Consider the following 17,250-nt stretch of genomic DNA (forward strand, 5'->3'; position numbering starts at 1 on the left):
TGTTTGAGCTGCTTCAGTCTGTCAAGCGTATGGGCCTCAAGTCGGACAACAAAAGACAAGCTGAACCAGACACCTAGAACATAATAAGGCAGAAAGAGTAGAGTTTAAGGTTGTAATATGAAGTCAAGCAAGAAAATCAAGGATTCTGTAGGGGGAAGGAAAGGGAATTGCTTCCTAAACCTAAGAGTAGGTGATTATCAGAACCAGAGACCTTTAAGCTGTATGAACTCCGCTCTTCAGAAAATCCCATGAGGTAACAAGCATTGCCTGTGGCGTGAACGTAAGTTCGCATTGCAGAAAAAGCAAGACAGAGAAACGGTTGCTCCCCTCCACCATCTTGCAAGCCAACTGATGTAATCAGGATGGGAAATAAATGTTCTTTTCCTGTGAACAGCTCTGATTTACTGCCTACGTGGCAAAACCCAAATCTCCTGATTCCATTAAATTTCTGTCTAACACCACACAGGTATGATTTTATTGCTCTGCCATTTGCACAGAAAGGGAAAGAGCCTGCGGTTTAAGCAAACTGCACGCTTTCTTTAAAAGAATGTATTTGATGCAATGTCACATGGCTGATGAGTGCATTAATCTATGGAAAGGTAATATAATTTGAATGTGTCTGAATCATCATTAATTATACTTCAAAATTATATAAAAATATCTACTTCTTTTAAAAAAGATCTAATAGAACTTTCTCATGTTTTCAAAACTTTACCATGGGTTTCCCTTTTCTCCCCTCAATCCTAAAGTTTTCAGTTCTCAGAAGTATGGTTGTGGTTGAAGAGTATATGTTGTTTCACTCTGTAAGAAGTGTATTAAAAAAAGTGTACCTCCTTGTGAATGTTTCTGAGATTTTTATGAAGTGAAGTACTTGGGGACAATAAATAATGCGAGTCTTCAGTTTCTTGCAAACTGTTTTGGTCTTGAAATCTAACTGCTTAGTTAAATTTCTCAAGTATGTTGCAGGAAGTCAAATGGTTTTAGTCCATAAAGTTTACAAAACCCACTGCCTGTGGGTTCTGTAATCATGTTTATCCTTCAGCGAAATGATTTATCTCTTGGTGTTTAACTGAACAGAATATGCTCTTTTATGATATTCTCCCCTTGATATATGTACTTTGTCTACGTATTGTTTTCAGAATTCCAATAAGAATTTCATGAATTTCACAAGTGTGGATATTCATCTATTTGCAAATTATAGTTCTGCATCATCTTTCACATCCTGTCTTCACACAGAAGAAACTTCACTGGTTTCTGGGTGATTGTTTATGATGTATACCATAACTATAGGCAAACTTACTTTCTTGAAATCTGTTGCACTTCATGAAAGCACAACCAAAATCAAAGATGTGTGTGAACCAGTTTCATTTTCACTAAACACAGTTTTAAAGTGTTCTCGCATTGGTGTGAGATACCGTGCCATTTCCTTTACTATTTTTCCGTATTAATAAAAAAAACCCCAACACCACTCAGACAAGTGTAAGTGATAGATGCGGGGGGAAAATGTACACATTTCCAACATCAAGGTTTTATTCATCTTATTTTTATTCTCTCACATGTCTTGATCGGGATAGTCATATCCTCAAAGATTCCCTGGTAACACAGACTGCCAGGGTCAGAGGCAGGAGGGACTACAAGACCTCCTTTCTTATGGCCTTGGGTAGCTGGACAATTCTTCATATTTCTTCCAGCATAGGAAGGGGGAAGTATCAAGCAGCATATCTTGAAGCATTACTCGAAGAGTTCCTTGTATATCACCTCTCAAAAGAATATACATGATTAAATGTACCGCAGTATATATGAATATGTTATATCGACGATCTTAAAGGTCCCTTCCAACCTAGAGGATTCTATGATTCTGTACACACTCATATCTTTCCAATATGCCTTCCAGGCTGCATTCTTATACCCTCACTGTTTGGGATACAGGGGAATCTTGTGCTAATGCTCAGTGAGTTGACATTAACAGGGGCCGGAGTGAAGAAACAATCCCATACCTTCAGTGTGGAACTCAAGTAAGATCTCCAGACTCTTTATTGGATCTTTAAACACAGGAGTGTACAAGTGTATAATTACCGATTGGGCTTCTCTCTGCTTAGTCTCACTTTTTCTTCTTTTGTTTGACCACTTCCAATATCCTTAAATGTAGTTTTGAATTGCAGAATATCAGACACATGCTGAGAAAAATGCTTTTACTTACTAACATATAGCTCCAGGTAATTTCCCCCTTTAACAGCTATTGAAGCTGTGTAATAGGTATTCACCCACCCCACACCCCCCTCCACGCTCCCCTCAGCCTCTCCTACTGAATTACAAAACGAAGAACGAAAGCCTTTTTAGTCTTTCAGTGTGGAATTCGTTTGCGTATGTTATCTTTTAAATGTATATTTTTGCAGGATAGCTGTACCTTTGCAGGGCTAAATAATTTAATCTCACAGTCCCGTAACAATTTCCAAGACGGAGCTACTCCCTTGATTAAATAAAACTACTAGTGATCCTATCACCAGAATGATAACACGTGCGTTGCAAACTCTTCGAGAAAGAAACCATTTCATCTCAGTGAATGGCACCTGCCTGGGTAGCTGTTTAATAAGTAAATAACTGTAATGAATGAGTATACTTGAACAAACAGAGATATGTCTGTAAATCCATTGAAACTTTGGCTGGCTGGAAGCAGGTTCACCGATTATTTAACAACTATTCACCAACATTGCAGGTCCGGAATTTTTGTTAGACCTCATGGCTACTGTCAAGGCTCATTAAAAACACAAATTCTAGGTTTCTCTGCATGGAATCACTGTATGATAATTTATTTTTCTTTTTTTTTTAAAAAATGTATGTCTAACAACCTTTGTAATAGCCCAGGGACTCACCTGTGTCCTTTGGAATAAAAAGGTTATAGTAGCAAATACGAAACAGTAAAATTTCCTGGGCTTCCTGGTTCCATTAGACGAAATGCCGACAAACCCCAGCAGGCTCTTCCCAGTATCTTAGCACTTTTGTTTCCAGTGAAAGTGAGTAATTGTAAGTATGAATTAAATAATATACAACTAATTATAAAAAATATTAGTTTAAAAGGCTATAAAAATAAAGCATTACTGTTTTACACTCAATGTTTATTTCTGTTGGAACAGAGATTTGGGTTAATTATGACTGGTAATATTCATTCCTACACAGGAAGAAGGGCAAAGTACAAGGACCGTTGAACATTACATTTTTCCAATGTTACCTAATTATAAGAACACCTGTGCTGAATAACTTTCAGCTGATCTATTTGCAGAGTGTTTAATAGTCCTTAAAATTCCTCATTTCTTAACAGTAATGGGCCAGCGATATTTGCACATTAAGTTGTGTAAGAAATATATTGGCAGAAACTGCTCAAAATACTTATTTTCCTACATTATATCTAACCAGCGGTTTCTAGCAGGGTGCTTACTTGACATCCATGCCAATAAGTACATTAAATATTAGTGGACATTCTGGGTCATTTTTGTTAAGGCTGAAGTGTTTTGTCTTTGCTGCAAAGAACTCATTCTAGGGAAAAAAAAACCAAACCCAGTGACTCACCTAATCAGCTCAGAGAAGTTATTTCCATGCCAAAAAGCATGTACACTTCTAAAATGTTAAAATGGAAAGTCTTCCTCTTCTCTCTCTCTCACTCCCTCTTGCTGTTTTTTTTTTTTGTTTGTTTTGTTGTTTTTTTTAATACATGGTACCCCTTGCCCCTCTGTGTACTGGGCAGATTTAAACATCTTCCGTATCAAACACAGTATCTTCACCGTTACTTTTTTTTTTGCTACGGAAACTGGAAATAATTATTTCTGGATGCTTTAAGTGTAACGCAACAAATTGATCCTTTTTTTCACACCCCAAATCTTAGCAGTGAGTGATCATTGCAAAACCAGACATAAACGTTTATAGTAGCTCTGGAAGAGTCACGCAGACAAATGCAAATGGCTATTAATCTTCTTTTGATTGCTCGTATCTGCTTATTTCACTGAAGTTAAGTAGAAAACTAGCTCTAGCAGTTAATTAGATGAAAGTCAGGGAGAGGAAAAGAAGTCAGGAAATGCTTTTAAAGGTATTTAACTGCCTGACTTCCACAGAGATCTTTTTTTGTTTTGGATAACTGTGCGGTTTATGCTGCCAAGTCAAGGAAATAGCAGAGGACAACTGCGGAGAGTTTTTGGTGGGGGGTGTGTGTGTGTATGTGTGTGTGTGTGTGTGTGAGGGTAGTTAAGATGCTGCAGTTCAGACAGATGTTGTAAGTTCAGAGCCAAGATTATTGCAGAAGTTTCTGCAACCTGCGTTGTAGAAAAGAGCATGCTATGATCATAATAATCCATCCTGAATTTAAGCTATATTAATTTAAACTCTCTGTTTTCCTCTCACCCTGGATTCTCCCTGACTGCTACTGGGAGCATCGGTGAGCCTCCATCGGCCACGTGGCCGTCTCCCAGCCTCTTCCTACCCATAAGTTCTTTCCTCCGGTGCTTTAATAAGATGCTGGATGATCCAGTTTTCTCTGTCTGGAAAACTGGTGTGTGTCTATTTGGATCAGAGTATTCCCATGGGAGGGTAAGGCCCCAGAAACAATCTGTGTGGCTTAGTTATAGGAAGTTATATATGTTCCTTTAGCTTTTCTGTTGGGCTGTAATTTAAGAGTTAGCCTCAGAAACAAGGCAATGATGTATCTGTGTAAGAAGAAAACAACCGTGGAATCTAAAATAAGTATAAAAATATGTTATATAAAATAAAAGTTATATAAGGCCATATTATTGAGATGTTTAGAATATTTTTTAGTATCATCTGCTTTAAAGAAGAACGTGTGTGGATCTAGATTCCAAATCAGTAGCTCCTAATCTGGTGTTGTTCAGTGTTGCTCAGTTTCTAACACAGGCTGGACCATGACCAGATTTCACGTGCCTGGAATTTCTTGCTGACACCTTTGCTATGAAACACAAAAAAAGTAAGGTCTTCACTGAGCATTTCTAGTGTAGTGTAGAGGGCAACAACAAATCTGAACTTGATTTTTAACACCAGTTGTACTGTGTTTATAATGTCGGCCGAGCTTCGGGGAATCCACACTGCTTCAGTGTAAATCTTCAATGTGCGTTGTAAGTGCTCGCAGACGTACAGTGTGTCAACGCGGGGTGGATGAAGGCTGTGATTTCAATATCTTCAATAGATATGAGTCTGTAAGGCGTTTCTTGGTTTAAGTCAGACAGCATACTTAAATGTTGTATATACTGTATGGCAATTTAGATTGCCTTTGGTATGCATATCTGCCTGGGTGTATCTGATTTTTGGCTCATAATTCTTAAAACTCCAGACTTTGCACTTGAAAAGAGAATATTGTCTTCAAGTGTGAGAAGGTCTAACTTGTGGAATGTTAGACGTTGCTTCCTGCGCTAGAGAAAGTGGTTTTACTTATTCCAAATACAGACCCATTCTCACTGAAGGGCCCGGGGATTGATTTCCGAGAATTCAGGCTGGCAAAGACCCACAGGTCATGAAAAATATGTAGACAACCCCATGTGTCAGGCTTACATTGAGTTTTTCCTCCTCTTTCTCTCCTCTCCATGTGATCATTTCAGTCGTAAGAGAGAGGCTGCTGCTACCCACACTGGGCAGACCGGACTGGCCCTGAAGGAATCGCTTGACATTGATGTGAAAAAGCAGCAGGGATCTCGGAAGAAGTGGGAGAGGTGGGAACTTCCTATGAAATAGTTCTTTGAACTGAGACTGAAAATGGACTGTGACTGTGAGACACTGTGGCTGGGAACAGGTGAAGAAGAGGAAGAAGGGGATTTTATTTGAAACGCAGGTATTAATGTTGGCTCAAAGATGTTACTCCTAAGTCAGGTATTGAATAAAGGGTTTTCTGTTTCAAAAGTCCACTAGGAACAAAGGGAGAAGCGATTGAAGGTGGTGGGGACGTTCATATGATCCACTCCATTTAGAAGATATGTTGGAAAAAAGTCTTAAGATGAAGCAACTTCTTTCAAAGAATCATTGTCCTTCTATCGTTATTTATTTTTTGTTAAATACTTCCAGAATCAGAAAAAAAATCTGAATCCAGAAAGAGAGGTCAAGAATTAACTACAAGGGAGAAGCTGTGCGGTTTTAGAGTATAACATCCCTATTTGGCTTCTGCTGACAACGTATCTGGCAAAGAAAGAAAGATGGAGTTGAAGAATGTGGCTTTTAGGTGCACAGGACCTTCATTGAGTGGGGGAGTAAAATTGTAAAGGCAGTCTTACAGCTCTTTGTTTCTTTCCTGACTGCCAATCAGAAAGGTCTATCTTCATTTACTAAAGAAAATGTCAGATTTAAGATACAAGCTTAATGCCCTGCTGTTAACAGCAAGTGCTTAGGATTGGAAGTGTCGTTAAACCACGGGAGCAAACAATGGGTGGTGTTTTGTTGCATCAGTTCTGTACTCAGTGGTGTTTTGGAGCCAGTATTGCTTCAGACTTAGAAACAGACACTGCTGTGTAGTGGGAACCTTGGCAAAACAGAACTCTTTTTCTGAATTTTTGCTCCTAAGGTAGGGTGCTACCTACTTTCTTTCCAAGTAAATGTGACGATTTGAACATTTAATGATACGCATTTCTGCAATGCAGAATTTAAAGTATGTATCAATAAGTTATTGATAAACGTATCTACTGTTCTGGTTTTACGCTGAGCAGAATGTCAGAAGGAGACATCCCATGCCTCAGTGACACCTTTCTGTAATTGTACAGTACTAAATACAGACCAGAGTGCAACTTTTTTGGTAGGCTCTTACTTAATCAACCTTATTTTATCATTTTACTGCATGGGGGTAAGGGCGACTAGTGTTTATGTGTCTATCAGTTCTTCCCACAAACTATTTAATTTCTTACATGCACAGACTAAAAGTGAGTAGCCTTTTTTGTGAATTTGAGAACGCTGATGTTCAGATCTGCTTTGATCATATTGCGGTAGGAGAACTATGTCCGTGATTTTAGAAGCAACTAGTGACAAGTTAATTTGCTCTTACTCTTGAGTCCTTCAAGACTTTGGAAGGACTGGAAGTTTCTTATTTAATTACCTAAATTTCTCAAAAAAACTCCTTTACAAGTTTGATTTCATGTCATTGTGGCATAGTAGTATCTCTTTCTGCAGGTTGATATCCTTAGTTAGGTGAAATGTAGTTTTACATACGTGATTCACAGTACTTGGGAAATCTTTGTTCCTCTTATTGTCTTTTGAGCAGGAGATATTTGTGATACCCTTAATCTCGTTTGTTGTTTACCAGGCCTCTTGATGTAATAATTGCTCTTAGAACTGTTATTTGCATAGAATGAAATTTAAGTTTTTTGTGTAACCTAACTGTAACCAGACAGCTTGAGTTCTTTCCAAAACTGTTCGAAGCCTCTGGTCATATACTTTTTCCCCTTTACACCCACTTCATGTCAAAATGTCACCTAAACAGATGTTCATACACTCCAGACCTTCCAAAATGTGTCTATTTTCTACTAAAACAGCCTGGTTGCTGGACACAAACCAAATGGCAGTCTGAGAAAACAGCATATAGGAAAGGGGGTGTTGAATATGCACCACGTACGTGTGCTATGTGTTTTTAAAGACACCTGCCAGACTACTGCAGATGTAAGAGCTATAGGAAAACATTTGGCATCAAACAATTCTTTTGGAATTTTTCCTCTTGTAGGTAGTGGAAAATACTCACTTCTTATATAAAGATGGGATTTCTTTAGGTCAACATAGAGATGGAGTTCTGGTTTTCCTTTTCTTTTTCTTTTTTTTTTCTTCTTTTTTTTTTTTCCTCTTTTCTGTATTGTGGGTGTTTGCCTTCTGCTAGTTTTCATTTCTTACTTTAAGCTTGTCCAGTCATATTCCTAGGGCAAGTGGGACATTCCCTGAGGTATGACTAATGGGGTAGCTATATTAATTCTCGACATTATCTGCTCAACTAGGTACTCCCTTTCCTCTTGGAGATGTTTTTTTACACTTTCTTAATTATACCATTTTTGCACAGTTCCAATGAGGGAAAGCTGATGATCGTGCTGAATACCCTTCAGACAGGCACCTTTCCCAGGTGAAATTTTAACATGCCCATATGCTCAGTTCGTGTTGAAGGCAACGGAGTTGGTGCAAGTTCTTTTACTTTAGTTCAGTCTGACTGCTCCTTCTGTTTAACTACCACTACCTCTGGCAACACGTGGCCTTGTGTTCCTGTTGCCAACTTCAATTAAGTATAATAGTCCATTTGCTTTCCTTCAGACTGATAGCTGCCTCCGAGGTAATACTGCCCATCATTCCCCATGAAGAATTCTTCCCACTATACTCATTCTCTTTCCACATTTTTCACACTTGACTGGTGTTTTTGAACACTGCAAAGTGATATTATATACTGTCATTCTTATCTCTTTTCCCAAATACTTCTTCTCTTACCTGTCGTCCAGAGCCTGTTTTCTATGCGCTCTTTGAGAAATGTTTCAGGTAGCATTTTGGATTCTTTGTCATTTTATTTCTTGTCTGTCTTGGTCATGGAGTCAGCAAAATGGACCTTTTCCCAACAGTTTCATTTTGAGTCGTATACTTGATCATATTTGGCCTATTTTTACCGCATTGTTACGCACAAACTGTGAGATTTCCATCCCTCAGGATCTGGGAGTAACCATGCAGCTTAGTCCCTGCAGTGGTGTTCTATCTCCCTTTCTTGAAGCTCCTCAAAAAATGCTGATCTTCAGAATTCATTTGTACTTGCTTCTGTTTTTCATCTTATTTTTGCTTCCCCTCTTTGTTTAAAAATGCATAAGTTGCATTTCTCTTTTTTATGCTGAGACCGTCCCTGTCAGAATTCTATGTTGCAGAACCCAGTAGCTGTTGGCTAAAAATAAAGATGTAAAACATGGAGGAAATCTTGGAAAAGGCAGAGTTCTTTTTTTTCTAAATGCACGTATCTGACAATTCAACTGGCCAAAGTAATGGGGAGAATAATACAGAGAGAGACAGCCATTAAGTCTGTGCCACAGGGCAAGATGTTTTGGTTGACCTGGTCTCATCCTTAGTTACAGCTTTGTTTTGCAGTGCTCCCCTCAGGTATCTTTTTAAGATTTCCTTTTCCTAGTATTTTGTATGTGAATGGTTCTACTTTGGGGCAGGAAGAGTCATTACTCCTTAGATTAATAAAATTAGTATAGTCCCTGAAGACCTTGGTAGGTATCTTTGGTTGTTTTCCATTTTTCTCAGCAGAGATCTCTTATTCCTCTTGTTTGGATTCTATTGGAAGTGTTGATACATAGCCCATTGCTCTTTCAGGTGTTACACTATAAACCTCAGTCTGTCTCTGCGCCACACAGAAGTTTCATTGGACTTTGTATCATGAGGGGTGACTGAACTCTCCTGTTCTCCCAACCACCTGTTTTAAACTAGTGCCTTAAAAAAACTTGCAATACTCTTTTGATTCTGCCTCGGATGATAATGTATAGTTTTTGTCTATTTGGATACAGATTCCACTGGAAAATCTCGAGGCAGAACTTCACCCATAGCCAGTTTCTTACCAGTATCTTCCACTCTCTTTCCATCATCAAGCTCTTACGCATTTCTTGCACCACCGAGAACAAACAAAACTGCTTGTTGCCTTGTAAGAATCATGTATCTAAGACAAGAGCTTGATGATGTGGGGTCATAGAGGAGCCAGAGCAAAAGTTTTTGACGCATCCCTTAATTTGAGCTTCATTTTTTTCCCCCATGCAGTAATTTCATACTTGTTCTACAGCAAGATATGTTAAGTGAGAAAAACAGGACTCCTACCTGAAATTGCTCTCCGTAAAATTGCCAGAGGAGATGCTGAAAAATGTCATCAAATCTTAAACCAAAAGAATAGTGTTTTGTGCCAGAAGGGGCTAGTCAGTTATGATGCCAAGCAGGAAAGGAAATCAGACTCTATAGAGTCTGTGTCATTAAAGTATCATTTAAAATATTATTTGTTAAAGCCAACACAATAATGAAAGACAGAATAATGTAGATAATCTTACACCCCTTTGGATGCTGGGAACCCTGAGTTGTGTCTCCAACCAACCCGCAGCACATTGTGCAGACCCTGTCTGTAGAAAGGGTTACCCCATTTGGGTCATTCGAGCTATTATCAGATTTTCTTACAAGAAAACAGTTCTATTCATCATTGCTGCTGTCAAACAGAGAGGATGTTCGCGTGAGAACTTCTTGCTGCACTTTTAGATAAAGGGATGGCGATGCAGGAGGTGTAATTGCTGGAACCAAGGGGGAGTCTCCTGCAGGATCCTCCTCTACAATGAGGAGGCTGAGGTTATCCTGTGGGCAAGGGGTTTGTGCAGCACAACACCGTCCTGAAAGCTAAACTCGACGTGCAGCGCAGCACAACACTGCACAGCACAGGTCTGGTCCTACTCAGGCTGTGTGGATCACTAACTCTTCCATGTACAATGGTCTTCTGGTCAGGATCACTAAAACCCGTTATTTTTAGAAACTGTAAAGAATTGTGTATGTTAGCTACCTTTCTTGCTAATAAAAAGGTGTAAGATCATACTGGTTTGGAAGATAAAAATGTCCTTTCAGCCGTTGAGTGGCTCCCTCCAGGTGAGGGTTAAGGCACCGAAAAGAAACAGTAAAAAGTCTTGGCCTCATCCCTTGCCTGTGGTGTCCTTGTTTGGTGAATAAAGGATTCGAGTCATTACATTGTCATTCTGTCAGCTTCTCTGTGCGTGAAGGAAGGATTTCAAAACTGCAAAAGCAGTGATGTGACCAGTTAAGAAGATCAGGTTCTTTTGCAAATCCCAGACTAAATTCAAATGATTATGATGGTTGTCAACATTTTCTCCCTGCTTTTATAAAAAAAAAAAAAAAAAAAAAAAAAAAAAGAAAAAAGAAAAAAGAAAAGCTTTCTTCCTGCATATTTTTCTCTTTGATGGAACAAAATATCACTGTTGCATATAAGCTTTTATTTTTGCCCAACCCACAACTTCCTTAACTATATTGGTGGAAATTTACATTCTGAAATATGTCCATCTCAGAACTAGACATGCCTGACCTACTTTGATGATGTGTTTCAGCGTGACGGCAGGCATTTTAATGGTGCACTACAGTAATACATCTTCCGACTGAGAGTTAACAGTAGTTCATAAACTTGTTTCTTGATTACCATTATTCTATGCTTTGGGTTTAAGAAAACTGGTTTAAAAATACTGTAGCTGGGTTATGATATGTCTATTAACAAAACCCTAACTTTTAGCTTGTTACTGAGCACAAGAGCTCAAGCGCTTTACAGAAGAACTAGGAATGGGAAGAGTCAGGGAGCCTGAGTGAAGAGGAAAAAAAATTCAATTTTAACCCCTTACAAAAATTCTCAGTTTACTGTTTCCCTAGTGTCTGTTCAAATGGAATAGTTAAAGTTTTGGGGAAAAAAAAAAAAAAAAGTACAAATCAACTTGTACTTTTTTTTTTTTTTTTCAAATCACATTTCTCTAGAAATAGCTTGGGAAAAAGGTTACGTCACTGTTACTATATAGTATCTTCACATGTTCCCAGACATCCTCTGGGGAAAGCTATTATAGGTAATTGGTGCTGCTTCTGAATGAAGATGTATTTGGCCAAATACTGCCATCAGCTATGTCAGTGGAACTGCCAATACATCAAAGCCCATGAAATGAGTGATTTTCCAGTGGTATAACTGAGGGCAGATTTTGTCGTACTGTATTGAAGTACGTAGGCAGTTTAAGAAAACCATGAGGTCTTTTGATCTGCTCATAACCTCTTGTAAATGTACATGGAGTCATCTGGCAGAATGCAGCTCTTCTGTAGAATATTTCGGCGATCTCAGTTACTTGATAGCTGTCCAGCTGATTCTCTAATTCATTATGCCATGAGCTACATTACTACATTTCATGCCGTACCCCTGAGAACATGTGCCCTCTTAACTTTTAAAGCTATTTTAATCTAGAATTTTTTCCCCAGAGAGGATGCACTGAAGAACTGCAGTGACTAATAATTAAGTGAAAAATTGTCCTGACAGGTTTATTTTTAAGTTAAGTCATTAAAATTATTTTTGCTTTTTGTATCATATTGACATTTTAAATTTACAGAAATTTGAGATATTTACAGAAATGTCTACAAAGATTGTTTCTACTGTTTGCAGCAGGAAAATTCATCATTGACTTCCTTTTTTTTCTGTTAAGCTCTCAATAATTCTCTCTTTCAAGAGTTAGGTAGGAAGGTTTGGGTTGTGCTGAGTCTTAAACTCTCAAGTAGCGTTCTTGTGCTGGAGCTGTACTATGTAGTCTGCAGGAGGGCTGTGGTAATCCATTCTGGTAATCCAAACTTCTGGCAGCAGAAATCACTTGAATACTCAAACAATTGCCCAAGTCATCCCTGAAAACCATGGAGTCTGTGGAGAACCTTTCTTACCTTTGAACCACGCTGGAACTCCCCTCTCTTCTTGTCTTATCATAGAATCACAGAATGGTTACAGCTGGAAGGGACCTTAAAGATCATCTCGTTCCAACTCCCTGCCCTGGGCAGGGACACCTCCCACCAGACCAGGTTGCTCCAAGCCCCGTCCAGCCTGGCCTTGAACACCTCCAGGGATGGGGCAGCCACAGCTTCTCTGGGCAGCCTGGGCCAGGGGCTCACCGCCCTCACAGTGAAAAAATTCTTCCTAATATCTAATCTGAATCTCCCCTCTTTCAGTTTAAAACTGTTAAACCTTGTCCTATCACTACACTCCCTCCTAAAGAGTCTCTCCCCATCTTTCCTGTAGGCCCCCTTTAAGTACTGGAAGGCCGCTATAAGATCTCCCCAGACAGAGCCTTCTCTTCTCTAGGCTGAACAACCCCAACTCTCTCAGCCTGTCTTCATAGAAGAGGTGCTCCAGCCCTCTGATCATCTTCGTGGCCCTCCTCTAGACCTGCTCCAACAGGTCCATGTCCTTTTGATACCGGGGGCTCCAAAGCTGGACGCAGTACTCCAGGTGGGGTCTCACAAGAGTGGAGCAGAGGGGCAGAATCACCTCCTTCGACCTGCTGACTGCAATTCTTGTGATACAGCCCAGAATGTGGTTGGTTTCCTGGGCTGCGAGCGCACGTTGCTGGCTCACGTTGAGCTCTTCATCCACCAACACCCCAGAGTCCTTCTCCTCAGGGCTGCTCTCTACCCATTCTCCATCCGGCCTGTATTTGTGCATGGGATTGGTGATATGATTCTGTGGCTCTTTGCCAAAAGTCTTAAAGAATTGAGAACATTGACTTTCCCTTTCTTGCATCCCTTGCTATTGTAAATTTCCATAATGTGTTTTGATGTGTAACAAAATACTTAACAAGGCTGATATTTAAAGTATCATTATTGGTGCCTGGGTAAACATCACTGGGATGAAGCAGAAATTATTGTTTCAGGCTTTCTGCCTGCTTACTCAATCATGTTTGCATACATCAGTCTTGCTTCTTGTTTTAAATCTTTCCTTTGTATCTGAAGCAGACACGTGTTTCAAAAATCTAAATAAAGCTGCAAGGCTCTTTCACTGTCACTACACTTTGGCAGATGCTGACCTTACATAAACTCCTATCTGTTTCAATGTGTGAAGGGCAAACCACAAACTGTCCTCAATTTGGGTTTGTTTCAGGTATTTGGCAAAGTACAAGTTGGAGTCGTCTGAAATCTAATGGGAAGAAAACAAATAACTTTCCCGTGTGAACTCTTGCATTCAGCTTCTGGTCTCAGTGGGAAATAGGACAGCCGTAGTTTCCTTCATGGCATCAGGTTTTCTGGCATGCAAATTTTTAAATGTTCTGACAATTTAGAAGCTCAGTGAAGTATATTATTAAGTGGAGATAATTGCTTCTCTAACTATCTGAGGAAGTCTTTGGTTTTGTTTTTATCCTTCAGATGCATCTATTTCCTTCTAAAAAAATCCGCTAGAAATTATTCTTGCTGCCATTGATCCAAACTATGAGAACGTGTTTGGGTTTTGTTTCTTTGTTTGTCTGTGGTTTTGTTTTTGTTGATGGTTTTGAGTTTGGGGGTTTTTTGTGTTTTTTTTTGTTTGTTTGTATTGGTTTTTTAGATTTTTTCAGGCTAAAGAGTCCCTTAGATTTAAAGTTTACTTGTAACTCTCAAACCAATTTATTCTGGAACGGAAATCTTCACCCAAGTCACCTACCAAGCATGGTATATTGCCATATGACCTGCACAGAATTCATCAGACTTTAGAAGTTATTTTCATAGGAATACAGTTGCTGTAAAATAGGACTGGGATAAAATAGGACAGATCTAGGGACTTGATATTGTGAGTGTATGCAAGCATGCCTAGATCCAGGTGGATATACCTTAGGGATGCTTTCTCGGCTTGGCTTATCTTTTTCAGTACAGGTCAGTCTCCAGTTCATGTTTTTGGAGTAAAAAAAAAAATAAAAATAAAAGAACCTCTTTGGCAAAAAAATATTTAGATGCCATAGGATATTTTAAAAAATCTGTCATCAATGGATACTTCATCATTTCAGAATAAAAACATCATATTGACTTTTGGCCTTAATTCTGTCTAGTGTCCTTTTATCCTCCCATTCTTCTCATCAATTTGCTGTTTAAATCTGGGTTTTATTGATTAAGGCCATTGCAAAGTAACATGATCCAGACTGTGACATGAATAATGAAGTGACTTGATTTCTGTTCTTGGAAATGGCTGTGAAATATTTTTCAACTCTATCTGTGATCGTTATTTTTAGGAGTTTTTAAAAATGAGCTATTTCTGTGTCTAGACAGTACCCAACCCAAAAGGCATTAATTCCAGTGGGGATCCATCCAGCTAGCACTCCAGAAAACCAAATGCAACCCCAAGTAAAAAAGTAAGATCTAAAAGAATGGCTTTGAGTGAGTGCTGCTTAGAAATTAGAATATTCATGATTTGAATGAATCTGAATAGCTTACCATTGGGAAAAACAATTCCGAGATGCAGAACAATATCAGTTATGTATTGCAAATGGGCAGGAAAGAACCTGTTTCCAGTGAGAAATCAGCAGGCCCTACCATCTTTTAAAATTAATTTCTTTTTACCCTGGAAGTTCTTTATAGCGTCTACAAGCTGTAAATACCCGCGAGCCTGTGATATTCTCCTCCTTGTTTATTTGGTGCAAACATGGTAGTGTCTGCATTGCACCAACCTTTATGCCATTATTTCAGTAATTTTTTAGTTCTCATCAGCCTCTTTCACCTTCCTGACAAAATCTTTGCGTTTGAATGCTTTGGGCCCCTCAGGAAATACTTGTTTGAGGGAGCTGGTCCATTCCAGTTACGCTGCTGAAGAAGAAAGCCTTTGCTACAAGGACAATATTCTACCTTAAACAAAATTAAATTCTTAAACAGACTTACACACGTTGCATAGTGTCTGTGCAGGAATTTAAGTTATCTGAGAAAGACGATTGATAGCACAAATAATATTCTGCGCCATTAACTCTTCTACTGTAAAGTAGTTTTTGCAATACATACTTCCTTGCATTTCTGTGATAACGCAGCAGTAGTAAAAGCCTTTGTTTGCAGGGGGTCTAGCATACCTTTCGTATTTGACAAAAGTTAGCTTTAGCTCCAGTATTTCAGTAGATATCTCAACATCTCTTTCCTTCTGTCGGTTCCCCCTCCTGCTCCCAGTTTCGGGTGTTTATCTGCAGCAAGCATACTCAATCTGTGAGAATCACACAGAGCCACTTCTGTTCCTGCTTGGGCTTCCAGTACGCATGGGGTGCAAGGATACTTAGCGCACACAGGGACTTCGATGGCTACAGTCTGAGTAAGTACAAACTCTTGTTTTTTCACAGTTTGCAACTCAATCAAATCCGCAGACTGATTTTTCGGAGGGAACAACAGGCTGGACTTTTTAACAGCTGCTCTCAGGCGAGAATTCAAAACCCTCCTTTTAAATGGTTAAATCGCAGGACTTTAAACGTACACTTTGTCAAAATGTCAGATTTGAGATCTGACATTATAAAAATGTAATTTCCCCAGCCTAATTTTATAAACGCCTGTTCTGATTGTGTTTTCCCCAAAAGCAATGGCTCGAGGCAGACACCCACCATTGCTAACATCGGCTCACCTAGTTACGTTTGGGGAAAGTTTTTTTATAAGCAACTGAAAATGGCTTCCTTCAGAGGGAAAAGATGGGCTCTCTGAAAGGGGGCAGGATGAACAACCTGCTTCTGAAAAAGAAATGACTTCACACAGTACAAGGTGTGCTTAATAACAAATTGCATCATTAGCAGTTAGAACTCAAACAGCTTAATCAGGATTCATACATAGATCATTGCAAATGTTCTTTAACACGAGTAGACGGTTCAGAAAAAAAACCACTGTGCCAAGAGAACAATAAATAAATCATGTCAGAGTATGCTTTTTCATCTTTAATCCATAAAAATCCCCTATTGTTAATAAAAATCTTTATTGAACTGGTATACAATGCAGAGTAAGAACGGTGCTGTCTCTAGCAGGACCATAATTACCCTGCTAGGCAATACAGGGGTTAACTCTTTGTTGTTCTGATTAACCATTGCGGAAGGAAATGGTCCTTCACTAATTGGCAGATATTGGCTTAACAAAACAAGGCTGGACACTAAACAGCACGTCAGGTAAGCAGTGAAATTAAGAGAAAATATATGTCTGCTGATGATACAGATGGTACTCCTTTGAAATTGTAAGGTCAAAACTAAAAATGTTGGAAGGGGTTGTATCTAAATTTTCTTGGGTTCATCCCTGTTTCTTGTGACTTCTGATCACCTGCAGAGAGAATCACAGAAATTGTAAATACTGCCCGTCTTGGCTTAGTGAATGGACTTTTCGTGCCTAAGGATAGTTGTGTCTTTCATACCCTAAATGTAAGGATGTGAAAGGAAAGAGAAAAATTGTAGGTTTGACTGGGTGTCACCAAATTTCTTTCTAAAATAGTATGTCACATAACATATAAGTGGTGGATTTGCCTCAGACATGCGAAATGGCGTTAGTGTTGCATTGTATATGGTCCATTGAGTACAGGTAAGGACTCGGGTATGAAAAACAGCTGTGTGATACTGTTCGCAGCCTTGCCATAATCCAAAACGTAATGTATCGGGTTCTCTACCTTTACTTTTAAGGTTTGTCTTCTGCTAGACAAATGGTATACTGTTAATTGCCAGAAACAGGAAAGATCGTCCAGGACACTACAAAAGCTTCTGAGGTTGTTACAAAAATATGGATCAAAGTTAAGACATT

This window comes from Chroicocephalus ridibundus, chromosome 5 (genome assembly GCF_963924245.1).
Source record: "Chroicocephalus ridibundus chromosome 5, bChrRid1.1, whole genome shotgun sequence".
NCBI lineage: Eukaryota > Metazoa > Chordata > Aves > Charadriiformes > Laridae > Chroicocephalus > Chroicocephalus ridibundus.